This window comes from Neomonachus schauinslandi, chromosome 14, assembly GCF_002201575.2.
Source record: "Neomonachus schauinslandi chromosome 14, ASM220157v2, whole genome shotgun sequence".
In the NCBI taxonomy this organism is placed as follows: Eukaryota; Metazoa; Chordata; class Mammalia; order Carnivora; family Phocidae; genus Neomonachus; species Neomonachus schauinslandi.
In genome coordinates, this window is record NC_058416.1 from 52,575,115 (window position 1) to 52,587,638 (window position 12,524).

The following is a 12,524-nucleotide window of genomic DNA, read 5'->3' on the forward strand; positions in this document are numbered from 1 at the left end:
TCTAATTATGTAATTTCAGCCACCTGTGAAGAAGTAGGGGGATATATTCTGGGTAAGGTGAAGACAATGAACTTTTCTTGTTATTTCTGCAAACTGCTCCACAGATTATGACTTATTCTGCCTACTCATGAGGGAAAGCTAAGCGGGGGCAGGGGGATATCTCTGAAATCCCAAATTTATGCTTTCCACTTTCTGGCCATGACATGGTATCCTCTGGCCTACTTACTGAAATGCTTCATTCCAAATGGTTTTATCTCATCGAGACTACTTACACGTTGAGCATCATTTTTCAAAATGTTCTTCTCCCTTTGTTGCCCAGCCTTGGACTCCATGGTCCAACTCTGTAATTGCCTCCTTGCGAATTGCCTTGACTCTGTTTCTCCATTCTCTCTCCATTTACTCATCTGGCGAAGCACCTGTCCTCCATTGTAAGTACACTTGTGCAACTGCATACTGTAGAAAGTGGCACAATTGTGCTGGTGAGTCTCATCTTAAGTATGTGTCACAGACTTCTATGGGCCCTTGACACTTCCCGGAAACCCCACCGCATTTCCTGCTCTTTAAGCTATTTATATTGTTCCCTTTCCTCTCTTCCTAACCCGAGCCTCATCTTCCTCCTGCATCTTCACTTCCAACGGATGACTTAGCCTCGTATTTCATAAAGAAAATGGAAACAATTAGATAGGAACTTCCTCATCATCTCACTATTAACTACCCACGTCTGCTGTCCTCTATCCTATTATGGCGGAGGGAAAGGGGCCCCGTCCACGCAAAGCCAAACCTCTGCCTGTGCTCTGGCTGTCATCCCTTCTTGCTACTCACAAGCTTCAGTCTCCACCTTCACTGTCTCCCTCTCAATCAGCCTCTTCAGCATCTTTTCATCTCTTATCCAGCATCCTAGATAACTCTCCCCCCATCTTACTCCAAGTCCCCTTCAGCTACCATGTCATTTTACTCCCCACTCACAAAAACAACTTGAAATAATGATCTGTACTCTGTGTCCCCACTTTTTAAAATTTTCATTTACTTTCAAACCCACTCCAAGTCTTCTGTTACTAAAACTAAACCCAATGCCAAACGCCATCCTCATCCGATATAGCTGTCCACACTGTTTGGGATGGACATTCTTCTCTTTTGCCTCCCTGACACTCCCTGGTCCTCTTCCTACCTCCGAAGCCACTCTTTCCCAGTTGCCTTTGCTGGATTCTCCTCCTCTTCTGGAACTCTAAATGCTGGCCTGCACCAGATCTCTCTTTCCCCGCTTCCTTCTTTCCAGAGGTGGTTCTCTCTTGGAAGCCCCCCGCTATTGGTAGTGTCTAAAGTCCAGTGACTCTAGGTTGCCTGGGTGGCTCAGTTGGTTAAGCATCCGACTCTTGATTTTGGCTCAGGTCATGGTCTCAGGGTAGTGGGATCGGGCCCCGCATTGGGCTCTGCACTCGGTGCAAGTTTGCTTGGGATTCTTCCTCTCCCTCTGCCTCTCCTCCTACTTGTGTTCTCGCTCTCTCTCTCTCTCAAATTAAAAAAAAAAATTAAAAATAAATAAAGTCAAGTGACTCTTAAATATCCATCTCTCTCACGATCTCTCCTCTGAACCACAGACTTCGTCCGACTTCTTACCTGTCATATCCATTCATGGGTCTAATAAGTATCTCAAAATTAACATATGCCCAATATGGGATGCTTGATTTTCCTGTTTCTCCCCATTTTATTCCTACCTCAAGTAGTGGTACTATCCTCCTTCCTGCGGACAGGCCAAAAGTCTTGAAGTTGTCCTTGATTCTTTTCTCTTTCCCTCATTTACTAGATCCAATGCATTAACATAACTTTACCCTCAAATTATATCTCAAATCTTCTTGCCTCTCTCCATCTCTACTGCCAACTGTAGCCAAAGCTGTCATCAATTCTCTCTTGAGTTGTTGGAAAAACAATTTAACTCCTTTCCCTTCTTTCATTTTTGTCCTTCCTCAATCCATTTTCCACTAAACACCCAAAATGACCTTTTTAAAAAATTAATCAACTCATGTTGCTCCTCTGCTTAAAATCCGCCAGTGGGTTCCCACTGGATTTAGAATAAAGTCCAAACTCTTTACCCGACTCTAAAGTTGTCTCATGTGATCTGACCCCTGCTTCCCTTTCTGACCTTCACCTCAATCACTGTCTCCCACGCAGAGTACGTTCCAGACCTACTTTCTGTTATTCAAACATGATAAACGCAGACCTGGCCCAGGGCCTTTGTACTTGCTGAATCCTCTGCCTGGATCATTCTAGCTAAACCATTTGAAACTCACTATCCATTGTCCTGTTGTATGTCTTCGTAACTCTGAACTCCAAAATTTTCACTGAAGTATTTTACTCTTAGTGGATGCTCAATAAATATTTTTGGAACAAACAAATGACGCTGCTTAATGACAACAAAGCTTGTTCACTGATTGATTTATGCTTTAATTATCTTCAGTAAAAAATATGCTTGGGCATCTGTCCAAAATCGAAGCAAGACTAAAGTTGAGGAAAATGCGAACAGAATTACGAGTAACATATTGGCACTCCTTCAGAGTCTGTCCTTTTAAATGCTGTATTTGAGATAGTTCCTGAGACTGTAATAAAATTATAATCTAGCTGTTTTTTCCCCCGAATCTATCCACCTCCCACTGTTGACAAGGCACAACTCTGACTCCCCTGCCAAAGCAGTGCTCTCTGCGCACTGAAGCCGGAATTTGTGACCAATGGGCAGGAATGAGGCAGACTGGCTACATGCTGCTCTCTATGCCAGCTACAGTATCCTCAGCAGCATTTTTCAAAATGTTCTATTTTGAAATATTCACGCAGCTAACTCTAATATTTTCCCTTTGTCTTTGATTCTCTGCATTCGGTTCTGAGAGGTCAAGATGTGGATTTATTTTTTATGTTTTCTATTCATATAGGGAGCTTCACCACGTATCTTTATGGGTAAAATATCCATCATTTTTCAATAGTGATTTTTGTGTTCTTTTCACTTTCTTCTCTGGAAGTGCTGTTCAACTTATTTGGTATTTCTCATTTTAGTCTCCTGGTCTCTGAAATAATGTTCATGGTTTTCTTTCTTATATTTCTAATCTGAATTCTGAAATGTGTCCTCCAGTCTATCTTCTCCTTCATTAATTCTCTCTCTACTCAAGTGTTTAGCTTGTCCATTGAGTTTTTTAAAAAGTTCCAATTAGTATATTTTTCATGTGTAGGATTTCTATATGTTTTTTTCCAAATTAACATGTTCTTTTCCCCATAATATGCAATTCCTGCATTATAGAGTGTATTTCTTCTTTTACCTTGTTCAGTATTTTAAACACAATTATTTTAAAGATTCTTTCATGTTGTTCTAGTACTTCTCATTCTTAGACGGGAATGACCTTACTTGTGATTCTCCCTTGGGTGGTTCATTTCCTGGATGGTTTGTAACTTTTACCTGTGAGCTCATCTGTGGTGGATGCTGTTTCCTGTGAGTCCCACCTTCCTTGGTTTTGTAGACACATTGCAAAGGGCAGGTTAGCTTCCTGTGGCTTCTCAGGACTGGTGGCCTTGAATGTTCTAGTCTGTTTCACAGATGGGACAACTCCTGGGCCTTATACAGGAGTTCTTGTGCCACAGGTTAGTGGCTTCCACTTCTGACATGTGTGAACATCATGTATTTGATCTGTGAACATTGGCTATATAAACATCAAAAGCCCAGCTCCCAAGTCCTGAAGCTTGTGTCGAGTTCTAATACCTTCTTCAGCTGTGCAACTTTAGTGTTGCACGCTACTTTGACTTTGAGCTTACTGTTCATTCTCCAGACCTTAAAAGTTTCTTTCCTTTAACAAATATTTATCAAATGCCTATGAATAGGGCGCCTGGGTGGCTCAGTTGGTTAAGTGACTGCCTTCGGCTCAGGTCATGATCCCGGAGTCCCGGGATCGAGTTCCGCATCGGGCTCCCTGCTCAGCGGGGAGTCTGCTTCTCCCTCTGACCCTCCCCCCTCTCATGTGCTCTCTCTCATTCTCTCTCTCAAATAAATAAATAAAATCTTTAAAAAAAATGCCTATGAATGCACTAGGCACAATGCTAAGCCTTAGAGAGTCAGTGATGAAGTAAATAATATCTTTGCTCTCAAGCATTTTACTTTTTGAGAGATTTCTCTTTCTCCTCCCATGCTCTAAATGTCTTAGAAACAGTTCTGTTGTATTTTATTCAGCACTTCTGTGCATTTGGAGTGTATATGTATGTGGGGGTTACAGGGAGAGGGCGTCTTCCTGCAGCGGCTCCATCTGCCAGAACGCTCAGCTGTCCCTCTTCCCCCACCTGAGCCCAGTGAAGTTGAGAGGATGGTAAGGCTTCCGGCATACCTTGAAGACTGTGACTATATTTCTATCCACACGTAACCTGAGAGGCAGCTGAGTAGAATTAACTATTAAAAACGTGGACTTTGGGGCCTAAATTCCTAGGCTCCAAACCCAGCTGAGCCACTTAATAGTTATATAGTCTTGGGCAAAAATCTCTCTTGGTGCCTCAGTTTCCTCATCTGGAAAATCAGTCCAATAATAGTATCTTCCTTATATGCTTATTAAAAGGATTCAATGTCTAAAATGCTTAAAACAGTATCTGGCATATTGTAAGTACTTTAATTTTTAAAAAAGATTTTATTTATTTATTTTAGAGAAAGGTAGATAATCTGAGTTGGGGCAGGGGCAGAGGGAGAGGGAGAGAGAATCTCAAGCAGACTCTGTGCTGAGCACGGGGCCTGACATGGGGCCCGATCCTAGGACCCTGAGATCATGACCTGAGCCAAAACCCAAGAGTGGGACGCTTAACCCACTGAGCCACCCAGGCGCCCCAGTAAATACTTACTAATTAGTAGCTGCCACACAAACATCAGTGGCTGCTCTTCACTGAATTGCATCCCCCACCCACCCAAAGTCATATGTTTAAGGGTTGGTGTCTGCATGCACACACCAAAGAAAGGCCACATGAGCCATGAGATGGCTGCCAAAAGAGCTTTTAAGAGTAGCCAAATCCGCTGCAACCTTGACCTGAGACTTCTGGCTTTCAAAACTGTGAGAAAATAAATGTTTGTTGTTTAAGCCACACCAGTCTATGATATTTTGCCCTGGCAGCCTAAGAAGACTACTACAGTGACCCAGGGCTAAATACAATGCTCTACGCCTAGCAGGTCTTCAGGAAATGCTTATTGCTGCCTTTATTGCTGTATTTTGGCTTGTGTCATCTGCAAGCCTTGTGGGTCAGGGCGTGTTGGTGAGATGACCCGTCATATCGGTCCACCGGGTCCGGCTGGGCAGAGTGGTAAGCTGCAGCAAGATAGGGAGGTGGGAAACCAAACCAGGTCCAAACCGGGGGAATGTCTAAAGTCTCCATGGAGACTGCATTAGTTTGCTGGGGCTGCCATAGCAAAATACCAGAGACTGGGCTTAAATAATAGACATTTATCTCCTCACTGTTCTGGAGGCTAGAAGTCCAAGATCAAGGAGTCAGCAGCATCTCCTCCAAGGCCTTTCTCCTAGATATCTTCTGTCTGTATCTTCACATGGTTTTTCCTCTGTGTGTTTCTGTGTCCTAATCTCCTCTTTTTAGAAGGACACCAGTAGAATTGGATTAGGGCTTACCCTAATAACTTCATTTTTACCTAATTAATATTCCTCTTTGAAGGTTCTATCTCCAAATACAGTCACATTCTGAGGTACTGGGCTTTAGGTCTTCAACATGAATTTTGGGGGATACAATTCAGCCAATAACATGGACAGAACAAATTCTGCTGGACACTTCCTTTCTCTGTGAGCATTTATTCCAGCCTATTCCTGTGTAGACTTGTCTGCTCCTGGAATGCGTTCATGGTGCCGAGTGATTTTGAACAGAAATAACCCAGGGTGCCTGGGTGGCTCAGTCGGTTAAGCTTCGACTCTTGATTTCGGCTCAGGTCCTGATCTCAGGGTTGTGAGATTGAGCCCTGTGTGGGGTCCCTGCTCAGCGGGCAGTCTGCTTAAGACTCTCTCTGCCCCTCTGCTCCATGCCCCCTTGCTCTCTCGCTCTAAAATAAATAAATAAATCTTTAAAAAAAAAAAGAAAGAAATACCCCTTTCTTCAGTCTCAACATGGCAAAACCCCGTGGGCTCATCAAAGCTCAGAAAAAAATGCTCCTACTTCTATGAAGCCTTCTCTCAATCCTGTATCCCACTCTCTTCTTTATCCTCCCCTCACTATAAAGTATTACATCCCTCCTCTGAACTCAAATAACAGCTTGTTGTCTGTGTTTTCCTTATGAACTCATTGCTTATATGGTTCTACATGTTCCCCCAAATCTCTGATCAATGACTGACTTATTTTAAGACCTTACATGCTTAGGGGAACTCTTGCCAGCTACTGACCCCTTTAGAAGCCTGGGTGGAAGAGGCATGAAATTAGTATGAAATTATATATACCTTTATACAGGCAGATGGATACCTTGAGCAGGAGAGAATGTCATGCTAGAATGATGTGGAATTCTCAAGGACTTACACAAAAGGTCCATAGCACAAGTGAATTGGGTTAGAATGGTTTTGTTTTGTTTTTGGCAGGGACTTGATTAATTTCTACATAAAATACTTTAAAGGCTAGAGAAGTAAACATCTGAAATTTTTTTTCCATTTCATTTTAAATGGAGTTCCCAGGGTTTGACTCTTGTTTTGAATGATGTCTTTATAACAAACTTCCTGTGTTGACAAGAGACACACTGCATTTTTGTAAATGTAGTTCCATAGAAATTCCAAATGTCTTACTAGTTTAAGGTCTTTATGCAATTTTTTTTGAGATTTCAAGTCCCTTAATCTTTATCATGTGTATGTCTCTATAACATAAACTATAATACAATTATAATATACAACTGTATCTCTAAATAATCCATAATAATACAATATATAAATATATACTATATCTCTATATAGTATATAAATAATATAATAATTATATTCAACTATATCCCTATAACATACCACTATAATAACATTTCAAGTAATGTGTTTCAATTTTTTAAACTTTTCCTAGTATCTTGACTTATTTTGCTTTAAATTATTTATCAACAGCGATCTGAACACCTACTGAAAATTTTCAGCTTTAAACTTTTCCCTTTATTTTAGTTTCATATTATTAAGGTAGAGTGGAAATGGGACAAATTGGCTCTGCATCTCTGCTCTGCCAGAAATCAATCTGCTTCTACATAAAAGTTGTTCAAACGCCATTGACTCAAATTTTAGCAGAACCAGGACATCACAACCAAATGTCTCTGTTTTATAAGACAGAGTGATTTGAGTATGACCGTATTTTAAAATACAAATAAAATTTTTTTATCACTCTAGCGACAAGTTTATTGTTATATTTTTACTTACAGCTTTTCTATTCTTGGTGCCTCATATTTTAAGGCAACAGCCTTCTTTCATGTAGCATTAGAAGCGTGCAGCAAATTTTTGAAATGTTAATAACCATAATGTAGCCTAGATAAGAAACATTAGTATTAAAAGCCTGGAGAAATGTAAGACTGAGAAGAAGTCCAACTGAAAGTGTTTACACAAAATTGTCTAATTCTTATAGACGTGAAGTTGATGCATAGAAGCCAAAAAATAGTCTCTTTTCCTTCCCCTTTCTTCCTCTCATTGCCTTGCTGCCCACACACTGAGAAACTCTCATCTTGCCTCATTCCTGGTCCAGAGAGATGGAAAAACACAATTCTCACCCCAGTTCAGTTCCATGACTTCTGGCAGAGTCTGTGCAGAGGTCAAAGCTGCCCGTGATTTTCCACTGTTGCTGGACATAAACCTGGGGAGAAGGCGGGGATTTTAGAGTCTGAGTGTGCTCTCCCCACTATTGCGGGTCAGCCTGTTGTGTGGAGGAGCCTGTGAGGAACAGGGCCTGGAGCAAACCAGTGCTAAGTCAATATTTGTTGATGAATGAATGAGTAGAAAAAAATGATAGCTTATATTTTTATTAGTATATAAAAGTTATAGGTAATTGCCCTCTCCTTCAATTTTGAGAAGGAAACAAATAACTTTTTTCATTGTCATCGTTTCTTCATCTTTTTTTTTTTAAAGATTTTATTTATTTATTTGAGAGAGAGAATGAGATAGAGAGAGAGAGCATGAGAGGGGGCGGGTCAGAGAGAGAAGCAGACTCCCCACCGAGCAGGGAGCCCGATGCGGGACTCGATCCCGGGACTCCAGGATCATGACCTGAGCCGAAGGCAGTCGCTTAACCAACTGAGCCACCCAGGCGCCCCCGTTTCTTCATCTTTACTTTCAACACTGCTGCAACTTTCTCCTGAGAGGAGGAGTTAAGATTTCTTGATTCCATTCCAGCAATATTCATATGCTTCTTTTCTCGCTCAGCACAGTTTTCTTTTCAGAGAAACGAAAAGCTCCTCTTGTCACAGTGGTGGTCCCTGGTTTTGGGTGTGTGAGGAAGAGACACATCTCCTGGGACGTTCTGATGAACGGGGACTGGACTGGGGGAAGCTCCCAAGGCGGGGGTGCCTGCACTGACAGAAGTCTGAGAGCAGAGAGAGTTCCGCTGGTAGTAGATCTCTCAGCTTTAGCTTGTCGCATAAAGTCTTTATGTCGCCTTCATTTTTGAATGGTATTTTCTGCAGGTAGAGAATGCTAGGTTGAGGGATTTTTGGCTTGCTTTCCATTGGCACTTTAAAGATTTTGCTCCAAGGTCCTCTGACTTCTATTGTTTCTCCTGAGAAGTTTTTTGTTATTCTTGCTTCTGAATGTGATATCTTTTTCTCCCTGGCTGCTTTTAAAATTTTGTCTTGATCAATGTTCTCCAGCAAATTAATTATGGCATGCCAGGGTATTCTTCTGTCTCTACTTAATATATCCAATCTTTCCTCTGGCTTCTTGAAAATACAGAATATAGTTATAACAGATGTTTTAAGGTCCATGCCTGCTAATTCTATTATCTTTGTCATTTCTGGGTTTTGTTTTTATTAATGTACTTCTCTTTTTGTCCCCCAAGTCTGTATTATTATAGAGATCTGCTAACTTAGGTTAATGATTATAAAACAATACTAATGACATTTCAAGTTATATACCTACAATCCACCAACAAATTACTGATCTACACATAGCTTATCATATTTCAAAAGCTACTCAAGCATCTTTTCTTGAAATTATGATTACATTTGCTATTGGGATTACATAGTGTTAAAATTACAAAAATTTATTTTGAATTTTCATTATCTGCTCCAACAATATTAAATTAGTATTGAATTATTCTTGATACTCCCATAATGTTTGTGTACAAAGTATTTTTCCAGTTTAATTGAGATATAATTGACATATAACATAGTATTAGTTTTAGGTATACAACATGATGATTTGACATGCATATATTGTGAAATGATTACCACAATAAAGTTAGTTAACATCCATCACCTCACATAGTTACAATTTTTTTTTTGAGTGATGAGAACTTTTAAGATCTACTTAGCAACTTTCAAAGATATAATGCCGTATTATTAGCTACAGTCACCATGCTATACATTATATCCCCAGGACTTATTTATCTTAAATGGACTTTTCTCCTGGTTGTTAGTCATATTTTCTTGCTTCTTGGTATGCCTTTTTTATTGAAAATCTCTATAATGAATTTTACACTATTGGATAATGCGTCCATTTAAAATGTGCTGCACTTGGTTCTGACACACCCGTAGGTTATTACAGATATTTGATCCTTTTTGCTTTTGCCTTTTATTAGGGTGGGTCAAGAGCAGCTTTTAGTCTAGGGTTAATTTAGCCCTGCTACTAAGGTGAGAAACTTCTGAGGACTCTCCCTGATGTTCCACCTATTACAAAGTCTTTTCATGCAGGCTGGTGGGAGGGAGAACTGTTCCCAGCCTGCGTGAGCCCCGAGAACTGACCTACTGCTTCCCACCGGTTCTCTCCTCAGCACCCACAGAGCAGTGCCCCACCAGAGACCTGTCCGCAGCTATCCAGCACAGCTCCTCTGTGCCACTGGCTTCTCCCTAGACTTTTCCCCACAAATTCTAGCCGCCTCGGCCTCTTTGAACTTCAGTCTCTTGTCCCTTCAGCTCAATGAGACCAGCAGGTTCTGTTTGGGTTCCCACTGGTTGAACTGCAGCCTGAACACTCTGTCCAGGGCCACACTCTCAGGTCTCTCATTTCGATTTCTTTTTCTCTCAGGGCTCATAGTTCTCTGTGTCTGCATGCCAGTGCTATTTAATTTAATTTAATTTAATTTAATTTAATTTAATTTATTTATTTGACAGAGACACAGCGACAGAGGGAACAGGCTTCCCGCTGAGCAGGGAGCCCGATGCGGGACTCGATTCCAGGACCCTGGGATCATGACCTGAGTCGAAGGCAGATGCTTAATGACTGAGCCATCCAGGCGCCCTGCCAGTGCCCTTTTTAAAACATTTTCCCCCCATATATTTCGCCTGGTTTTCTAGTTGTTTATGGTGGGAGGACAATTTCCATAACAGTAATCCTTTGTGGGCAGACACAGAAGTCCGTTGTAGGGTAGTTTTACATGTGCTTCTCCAGGGCCCCAGACATTGGCCATTTTTATGGGAACTTTTGGCTTGAGATTCCTACACCATGTGGTGCTGTAAATTTGGACCCCACAAGCATGCAATGCTGGCTTGAGGAATCCGTTAACTTTGTTTTTCTACCCAGAACCACCCCCAGGCAGATGGCAGGCTTCCGTGTAGCTTCTCCCCATCAGTTTGTGATATTTTTACCATTCCCAATTTTTTGACTAAGCTACCCTTCACGTACCCCGGTTTGTGCAGGACCTTGTATACAGCTGCACATCTTCAACAGTCGGAGCCACGTCTCTTGTTCTGACGTGGGTGTTAACTCTAGTCCCAGGCCAGAGGGGCTTTATCTAGGTAGAATTAATACTTTTGCATTATGGCATCTGTGCATATTTGACTTTTAGGTACTTGTGATGTTTTAGATCATTTATCCTAGTAATAGCTCAGCTTTATGATTTTAACTTACAATGTTTAACTGATTGTGATTTTGTGTTGAAGCCTTACTGAGTTTATATACAAAATGAGAACATTTAAGAGAACTCAAATTTTCCATTTCAATATGCTTAGTTTCATAGGTAATTAAAGTTATTTAAGTTTTTGGAAAGTTTTTGTTTGTTATGTCAGACGATAGTAGTACCTAAAATGGAAAGCCAATAGATTAATTTATAAATACAGTTTAATAAGTCAAAGGGAATTTAGATATACTATTAAGGCACCCTTAACTCTTTTCAATGGCTAGATTTTTAAATAGAAAAATAAGATTTTAAAGCTAACCTTCAAGGATTTAGGAAGATCTAGATTTTTAAATTTATTACTTTAATAGATTGAATATTAATCTTATAAAACAAAACTCTGAATAGTCTTTTTTGTGTTCCAGTATGATTCTCTGTGTACCAGTAGCTCACATTTAGCAGGTCCAGATTCATGCATTCTCATGAGTTAGAAAGACTTTCAGCATCATTAAATTGATAGATCTATACTTTTGTTCTATTTTCCCCTGTAGAAACAGCAGCTTTTTACATAAGCCATTAAATCATAATGTAGTGATTTAGTTTGGTTGTTAAAATGGTTGAAATAATTATTTTTTGGGCGAGAGAGCAGGGGTGGGGGGTGGTGCAGGAGGGGCAGAAGGAGAGAGAGAAAATCTTAAGCAGGCCTTACACCCAGCGTGGAGCCTGACGTGGGGCTCCATCTCACGACCCTCAGATCATGACCTGAGCTGAAATCAAGAGTCAGACACTTAACTGACTGAGCCATCCAGGCACCCGTGAAATACTTCTTATAACCATCTTGTTGAGGAGTCTCAGCTTATGGAGCTATGAGTATGAAAGCATTTTTCTCCCTTGCTGCCACCTTGTTTCATCAAGTCCCTCTGGACTGGATGGCAGGGATCTCAGTGATGCACACTTTGATTTCACAAATTTTCACACAATTTCAGAACTTAGGACACACTGTTTTAAAATTGTGTTTTCATTGGATTCAAAGTCCTTCTTGTTTTCTCTCTGGTCTGGGCTCCAGAGATACATGGAACTCGGGGCCGGGGTAGCAGGTTCTGCTCACACACACACCTCCCTTCTTCCCTTCCCCCCACACTGGTGACTTTGCTGCTGGTTCTTAAGAGGGGTGCATTTGGGGTTCTGAGGAGAGTCTTGGGGGCCTCTCACCTGCACAGCTCCTGCTTTTCTCCTTTCTCCTCTCTTCAATTCCCCTGCTGGTGTCCACTTTCCTTTGGTCCCCTTGTCCAGAGAGAGCCCTCTTGCTGAAGGAGGTAAAGCTTCAGACTGCTCAAGGTCAGCTGCCCTTGGCAGGGTCCCTTTGACCCTCGAGAAGCTCATCTACTTGCCATGCCTGTTAGCAACAGCACAGCATCTCTCTGCTGCCTGGTGTTCAATGTCATGGCAACAGCAGGGGGGGCACTTGGCTGCACAAGGGAATCAGACGAGAGGCAATTTCTAGTCCTGAACTTTGCAAA